Source organism: Corvus brachyrhynchos, unplaced genomic scaffold (assembly GCF_000691975.1).
Source record: "Corvus brachyrhynchos isolate BGI_N302 unplaced genomic scaffold, ASM69197v1 scaffold444, whole genome shotgun sequence".
NCBI classification, from domain to species: domain Eukaryota; kingdom Metazoa; phylum Chordata; class Aves; order Passeriformes; family Corvidae; genus Corvus; species Corvus brachyrhynchos.
The window spans coordinates 32,897-40,308 of NW_008237886.1; positions in this window are offsets into that span (position 1 = coordinate 32,897).

Here is a 7,412-nt window from a genome sequence, read left to right on the forward strand (position 1 = left end):
ACGCGGAGCGCCCGGGAAGCAGCCGTCTGGGATCTGCCGGGACCCCACCGAGCCCGCGGCGGCTGCTGAGGCCGGGCGGGGGGCGAAAGTCGTCTCTGTAACTGCGGGGTCCTCACATCCCCGTGACTCAGGGCCGTACAGGAGAGATCAGGTCAAGCCTGGGCAGGCATCAGGTTTCATACCCTGCGTAAGATCACAGCGTATCCTGAGTTGGAAGGTCATCGAGTTCAACTCCTGGCCTTGCACAGGACATCCTGAAGAGTCACACCCTGTGCCTGAGAGCATCGTCCAAACACTTCTTGAGCTCTGTCAGGCTGCTGCTGTGACCACTCCCCTGAGTAGCCTGTTCCAGTGCCCAGCCTCCCTCTGGGGGGAAGAACTTTTTCCTGACATCCAGCCTAAACCTCCCCAGTACAACTTCAGGCCATTGCCTCGGGGTCCTGTCACTTTCACCACAGAGAAGAGATCAGTGCCTGGCCCTCCTCTTCCCCTCACGAGCAAGCTGTAACTGCGATGAGGTCTCCCCTCAGTCTCCTCCAGGCTGAACAGAACAAGTCACCTCAGCTGCTCCTCATACAGCTTCCCCTCAGGGACCTTCACCATCTTCAATCCCCTCCAGGAAGGGCTCAGGAATCAGCCGAGGAGGCGAAGCCATGCTCTGGGTGAAGCCCAGCAGCAGCCCTGCTGTGCCACCTCATGGCTCCGGCACCTCCAGGTGGAAGCAGCAGTGGTGCGTGATTAAAGCAGGTGTCAGCAATGTGCTGTACAGCAAGTTACTGATGAGGAAGTTTCAGGTTGCTGCATGGGTTCCTCACCTCTCCATGAGTTCTGGGTAGAGGGGCTTGAGCAGTCACGAAAAGGGTGTCACAGAGCCACCCTCTCAAGTCCCCTTGCTCAGGTTGATGGAGCCAGACCAAGTTTGTAGGTACAGAAGTACAGTTTTGTAACCACCTGAATACAACACAGTGTCTGCTCCCAGCTCGAAGCATCATGGGCGGCAGCCCCCTGCTTTGGGATGTGATTGAGCAGATCGACACCTGCACTGCCTTTGCTTACAGAGGAGTGCACCTCCTCACTGATAACCTGCCAGGTGCCACCTACCAGAGCATGCATCCCAGAACCCGAGAGTGCACAGAATGGGAAGAAACTGAGCAGGAAAGTCTGCTTAAGAGCACTACTATTGCACTCCAGGTGCTAACAGAGGCTGTCCAAAGGGCCAGACCTGAGCTAATCAGAATCAAAAGTCTCCTGACTGGTTCACAGTGTGGACAGTCAGGTTCTCCACATCATCCAAATTGCTCTATACATCTTCTCCTGCAGATTTGTCACACCTGTAGGTATTCCAGCAATATTCACAAGTGCTGTCAGTGTAGATGTAGCCACTGAGTGCACTCCACTGTTTGTGAAGCTGCATCTTCCACATCCTGAGAAACCACTGTAACCTGGAAGGTAGCAGCAAAAGAGACCATCTCCATGATGATTATTACAACATTCATTCCATTGTCTTTTATTACAGACATCCTTTAATATTTTTTTGAAGTTAAAATTACTAGCTTTGACATTTCCAAAAGACTGTGTCACTTTGTTTCTGCTGGAACTACTCAGAAGAATAAATTCCCAGAAAATCTCAATTTTCCTAGAATAGGATTTCTCAGCTCATCACAAATTTACTGACACATTTTCCCACTCCTTGTTGTCATCTTTTATCACAGATGAAAACCCAGTCCCTGAGCTTTGCTAAACCCTTTTCTCTCCATTCAGGGACACAGCTTGAACTTTTAAATACATGCAGCAGCATATTATACTTAACTGTGTCAATTTAGCCACCTATACTCTTCCATCATAGTCTTGTGTCCACCTGATGTGCCTCAGCTCCTGCCCCCTCTCCCAGAGCTGCTCCAGATAATGCAGTGCTCTCCGTGTGGTGAGGAGTGTAGATCAGGGTGGGAAGGGAGCTACACTCCCCCCTTTCCCATTTTTCATTCTTTTGCCTCTCCTGCAAAGCACACAAACAAAACCACACATGGAGAATCAGTGGTAAAGGAAAATGGGGTAGAAGGCCCTTGGGAAGAAGTCAGGTATTTGAGAAGAATGGTGAGGATATTTCAGCACCTTTGACACCATCTCTTATAATCAGACTAAAATTGACAGGTAGGAGCTGGTTTGATGGAGCAGGGAGAAAAGCACAACCTCTGTCCAAATCTCACTGATCCTTGGCCATCCAGCAAAATAAAGCAGCACCATGCCAGGGGGTGGGGGTGTTGAGATATTTGTCTGCTTGGTATCAGAAAAGGTGAACATTCATCTCTTCTTCAACAGGCAAAATAATTGAAAAAATAAATCTTGCCAAAAGTTAAAAGACAAAAGGCTCTGGATTTCTTTTTGAATTTTTTGAAATCCTGAAAGCAGAGCAGAAGACTATGCAAACCGCACCCCCCCCCCCCAGAAAACCAAAACAAAACCCCACCCAACAACAACAACCAAACCAAACCACCCCCCCCGAAAAAAATCCCAACCAAAGCAGGAAAGAGGACTTTCCGAGTTAACATGAAAATGTTCATGAACACACAAAATCATTATGACAGTCCATACAGAGCCCAAATATGAAGACCTTAAATTGAAAGCAGCCAGTGGCATAAAGAAGTTCATGACAAAGGTTACTGAAGCACTGAACATCAACATATGGTCAAACACACAATACAGCTAGAAAACCCCCCTCAGCCAGTACAAACTGGTAGAGACAACTAATTATTAACATGCTTATGAAGTTAGTAAATAACAGTTTAATTACAGATTTTTGTCAAATCTCTCATGCGACACGTCTTTCAATTTTGTTGCTTAGTCGTGCAACCATAACTTTAATTAGTATTCTTTATATGGTTAAACAAGAAATTGAAACACCACAAGTAATAGCAACTCTAAATGTTACTATTAGCTGTACAGCAATTATGCTAATAAGCATTGCTGCACATGTATCAACACTGTAATCCTTCCCAAAATTTGGGAAACAAAAGGAATGAAATAGAGTTGTTTGTGGTTACTCATCAGACATATGACAGTCATTTGGGTTCAAGAAGGTAAGAGAGGGGTGAGAGCTTGGTTTATGTTCAGATCCTAGGCGGCTTTTGCCTTTTGTTTTTTAGTTTGCAATGCCAAAGCAAGATACTACCCCTGTGAGATGAAATACTGCCAGTTTTTCTAGTTCCTCACAAGGCTGATGTTGAGCTGGACTATTCCATCAAGAGTAAACACAATTAGACTTACTTCAAAGCCATCACTTCCGTCACTGTCACTTTTCTTCCAGCCTCAGATTAACAGTGCTGCAGGCAAGAGGTGGTGTGTACACACACACGGAGGATCGACAGTCAAAGAAACCATCAAAATCATGCTACATCTGTTAAAAAAAAAACAAAACAAAAAACCCCAAAACCCTCTGCCCCATCAGCAAAGGTCACTGTCATCATCTTCATCATAAATCGCAATGCATTGATTTTCATTATTAACAAAACTCATCCCCCACAAAAAAAACCAACACACGCAAATGATACCACACATTAATTTCAGTAGATTCCTTAATGCAATGGGAACGTTCTAGAGTTTACCACATGTAGGTGTATAAATTTCATCCATGTGCTCTTTACATTTTTGAGTACTGTGAAGTTGATATTGAGATGATGTTCAAATTACAGTGTAACCATCCTGGTAAAATTAACCTTTCATAGAAAATACATCTGCTGTGCTTAAACAAACTGTAATGAACATTTGTAAGCCTGCTGCATGTCTACCTTCAAAAAGTAGACTACAGTCTTTCAAAGACCAACAGTCTTTCAAATTGTGCCCAACCACAACCCAGTGAATATTTGGTAACAGCAACATGGCATGCACATAGCATATCAGACTCTGCTTGTGTCCATTTTAAAACAAGCCCTTTCATCAATAAAATTTACCCATGCAAAAAAAAAAAAAAAAAAAAGACCCCATGTGGAGTCAGCTGCTGATACTCATTACAGACGTCCTCGAAGAACGGAGATTCTGTAACAATCAGCACTCTCACAGAAAAATCCCAGAATGAATAAAATGCTTTTAGATTTTATTTCTTTGCTGCTATGACTGAAAAGGCTCAACCAAAAGGCAAAAGTATGTATTTTTTCAATATGTAAAATACATTTTTATATAAAAAATAACACACAAACACTTTATTACACACACACAGATCCTTCCCTTTTCAAAATTCCAGATTCTCCTCCCTCTCAGGAACCAGGTTCTGCCCTGGCCCTGTTTCATTTAATGAAGTTCACTCTTCACCTTACAGCATTGCAACCAGAGGGAGACAGGGCAAGGGAAGGCTCTTTTGGAAAACTCACTTCCTCCATCTATTGGCACAGCAGTTAAGCCACCTGACTTAGAGAGTCACAGAATTAACTAGGTTGGAAAAGACCTTTGAGATCATCAAGAATTCCTCCTGCTGCTGTTATTCTTAGAGCAAAAAGGGATTTTAAGAAGTTGTATATAAACTTCCCGTGAAAGATAGGGATAAATCTGAAAAAGAGTTTTTTTAAGCAAGACGTAGCACTTTAACTTTTTTACTTTTCTGCTTTTCACTACATGGGCAGTTTTATCCTTTAAAATAATGTTTCTAGTTGGATTTCACATATCTATCTATCTGCCTCTACACCCAAATTTCATACATCGATGCCTCTGCCATAGCACCTTAATCTGATTTTTATGGTTTTCTTGCCTCCTATGCTGCTTTGTTTCTCCTCAGTTGTGATCTGGGCCAATTTTCCCCCTAGTGTTTAGATACTCATGAAAGACTTTGAAAAACACTTTGACACTTAGCATTGACAAATATCTACTTTCCTGTAACTATAGTATCAAAACAGATACGACATACAGGGGCTTCCAAACAGTTTTTGTTGCAAAAATGATGGGCTCTCATGTGCTGCAGACTGTGGTTGTTTTGTGCCACATGTATTTCCTAAGCCCTTGGTTTTAGACATGAATATGCCTTTTGTATTCACCTATAGTCACTGCTTTGGAGTTACTGCTTTGTATACATCATCTAAATTCCTTTCTGCAGTTGTGATTATTCTGAATAACAGAGACTTGCTACATTAAAAAAAACCCTCCTGCTCACTCACAAAAACCAGAGCAGCTATTATAAAAGTAATTGGTTTTCAACCCTCCTTTAATTAAAGAGAATAGTTGGGGGAAAAATCATGTCAGAAAGACACAGGAAATCAAAATAAGACTTCACCAAAGAACTAAGTGTCCTGGAGAAAATGTAACAGCATTTATTCAAATCATTATGATGAGGGGAGATAAAAACTACTAAGAGAAAAGTCTGACACTGTGTGTGCAGAGCAGATAATTTTAAATAATTTTAATTTTTTTGGTTTTGTTTTGGGTTTCTTTAAAGCAGAATAACATCCCATTTACAGAACAATAACTGCTTGCTTAATTTCACGTTTCCATCCTTATACACAGTGCACCTACTAAAGGAAAATCTTAAGATCCTGGAACTATCCATTGGAAATTTATCCCTAAACTTAAAATGTTGGTGGGAACCAACATTTTCTGATCCTTGATCCCACACTTTAAAGACGGCCCTTCTGGTACACCAAATGCTCTACACAAAATACAGACCACAGATACCATTACAAAAAACTGGGAGTGAACAATAGAATTCACAGTGAGATGCAGCACAGCTCATAAAGGGTAGTACTGGGTATACTTGCATCACAATCCTAAATTTTGTCCTATCTCTTTTACACAGAGGAAACAAACCCACCAACCCTCTCCAAAACGAAACTTTTACTTCAACTCTTGATACTGTTTTTAAGTAAACCACTTTCTCAGAGCTTGTTGGTGCTTCCCTGGTACTGGTCACAGGATTTGTGTCCCAACTTCTAAGCTGAGCACTGGAATTGTGGGCAGCTGCACCCCATGGTGTATGAGGAGATCAGAGGCTAAATCCTGGTCCTGGGTGGCTCCTTTACTTTTTTCTTCTTTTTAAAAACTTCAAGGGCTGAGTCTGTTTTGTGCTTCCTCATATTGGGCTGTCAGTGAGTAGAGCTAAAGGTAAAAATCTCTTGAGGATCATCACTTCTTTAATTTATGAAGGAAAAAATATAGCTAAGATATAAGAAGTATTTCTTAGAATTTGGTTCCTAAACTTCTATTTACATAATTGAGTAGAAATTAGATTTTGAAAAAGTTCTTGAAACTTTCACTTACTTAAAGAGGACAGTGGTGCCTTGAATATTAAATTCTGCTGCTCAGAAGATCCTAAATGGACTTGCGTACCTGGGGAATTTGAACCCTGTTACACATAATGCCATTTCAAATGCTGCTCTATGCCTAACTGGAGACTAGGGAGCTTAACTCTAAACACCATTTGTTTCCAACATTTGTGTTTCAAATATGATTAATTTAAAAAAATAATTAAATATGCACACCATGATTTATAGGTATTACTATGAAGATTACCTCAGCAAAGGGTTGAATCACTACTTTGATGCAATTAACTCCAGACTCCAATTGAGGTACACCAGCAGGCCAGTCTGAGGCATCTCCAAAACTCCCAGGCCTGCATCCTTCACCCCTAACACATAACGGAAAGAAAAAACCCCTAAACATTTCAGCTAGTCTGCATAGTTTACAGGTGTGCAAAAACCAGCACAAGTGCACAGAAGCAAGTAGTGATTCTTCCCTCTAAAGTATGTTCCCTGATAAGTGCATAAAAATATGAAAATTTACATGTTTTGAAGTCTGGTAGGAATTCAGGGAAAATAAGGCATATTTCTATTTTCCTCCTCTTCTGGCCTTCTGATTAAAACAATCACGCTACCTTGTGCAAGCCCCACATACACACATTAAACCCAGGACCTCAAACAGCATTTATTAAAATCTTACTAGGATTGGTCTTTCTGAAAGTAAATGTGATGCATATTTTCTTTTTATTTTACTGCAGATACAACTTACCAGGAAAAGGCTTGGCAATGATGAGAGATCCTGGGAGAATTTTCAAGAGCGAATCATGATGATTACTACAAGTGGTGGCTTTATAACTGCAGGAAAACTTTGAGAGTCCCCATTTTACCAACTTGGTGTTTTATGTTCTCAACTGTACAGGTTTTTTCTATTCCGTTTTAGCATATTAAAGTTAAATATTTTGTGTGTGTGCACAGCAGATTACACAACTGTACACTTCAGCTAACCTGCTTCTTAAAAAAAAAGCAGAAGCAAACACAGATCATCCCTTTCAAATAAAACATGGAAATTTTCTTTTAAAGACCATCTAGAAAGAACACCACTGGCATCAGAACAGTCTAGCTCTGTTTACCTAACGACGAGAAGTCAAAAACCTTTCAACTGGTCATGCATCCAATACCTGCTCTCCTCCCACTTTT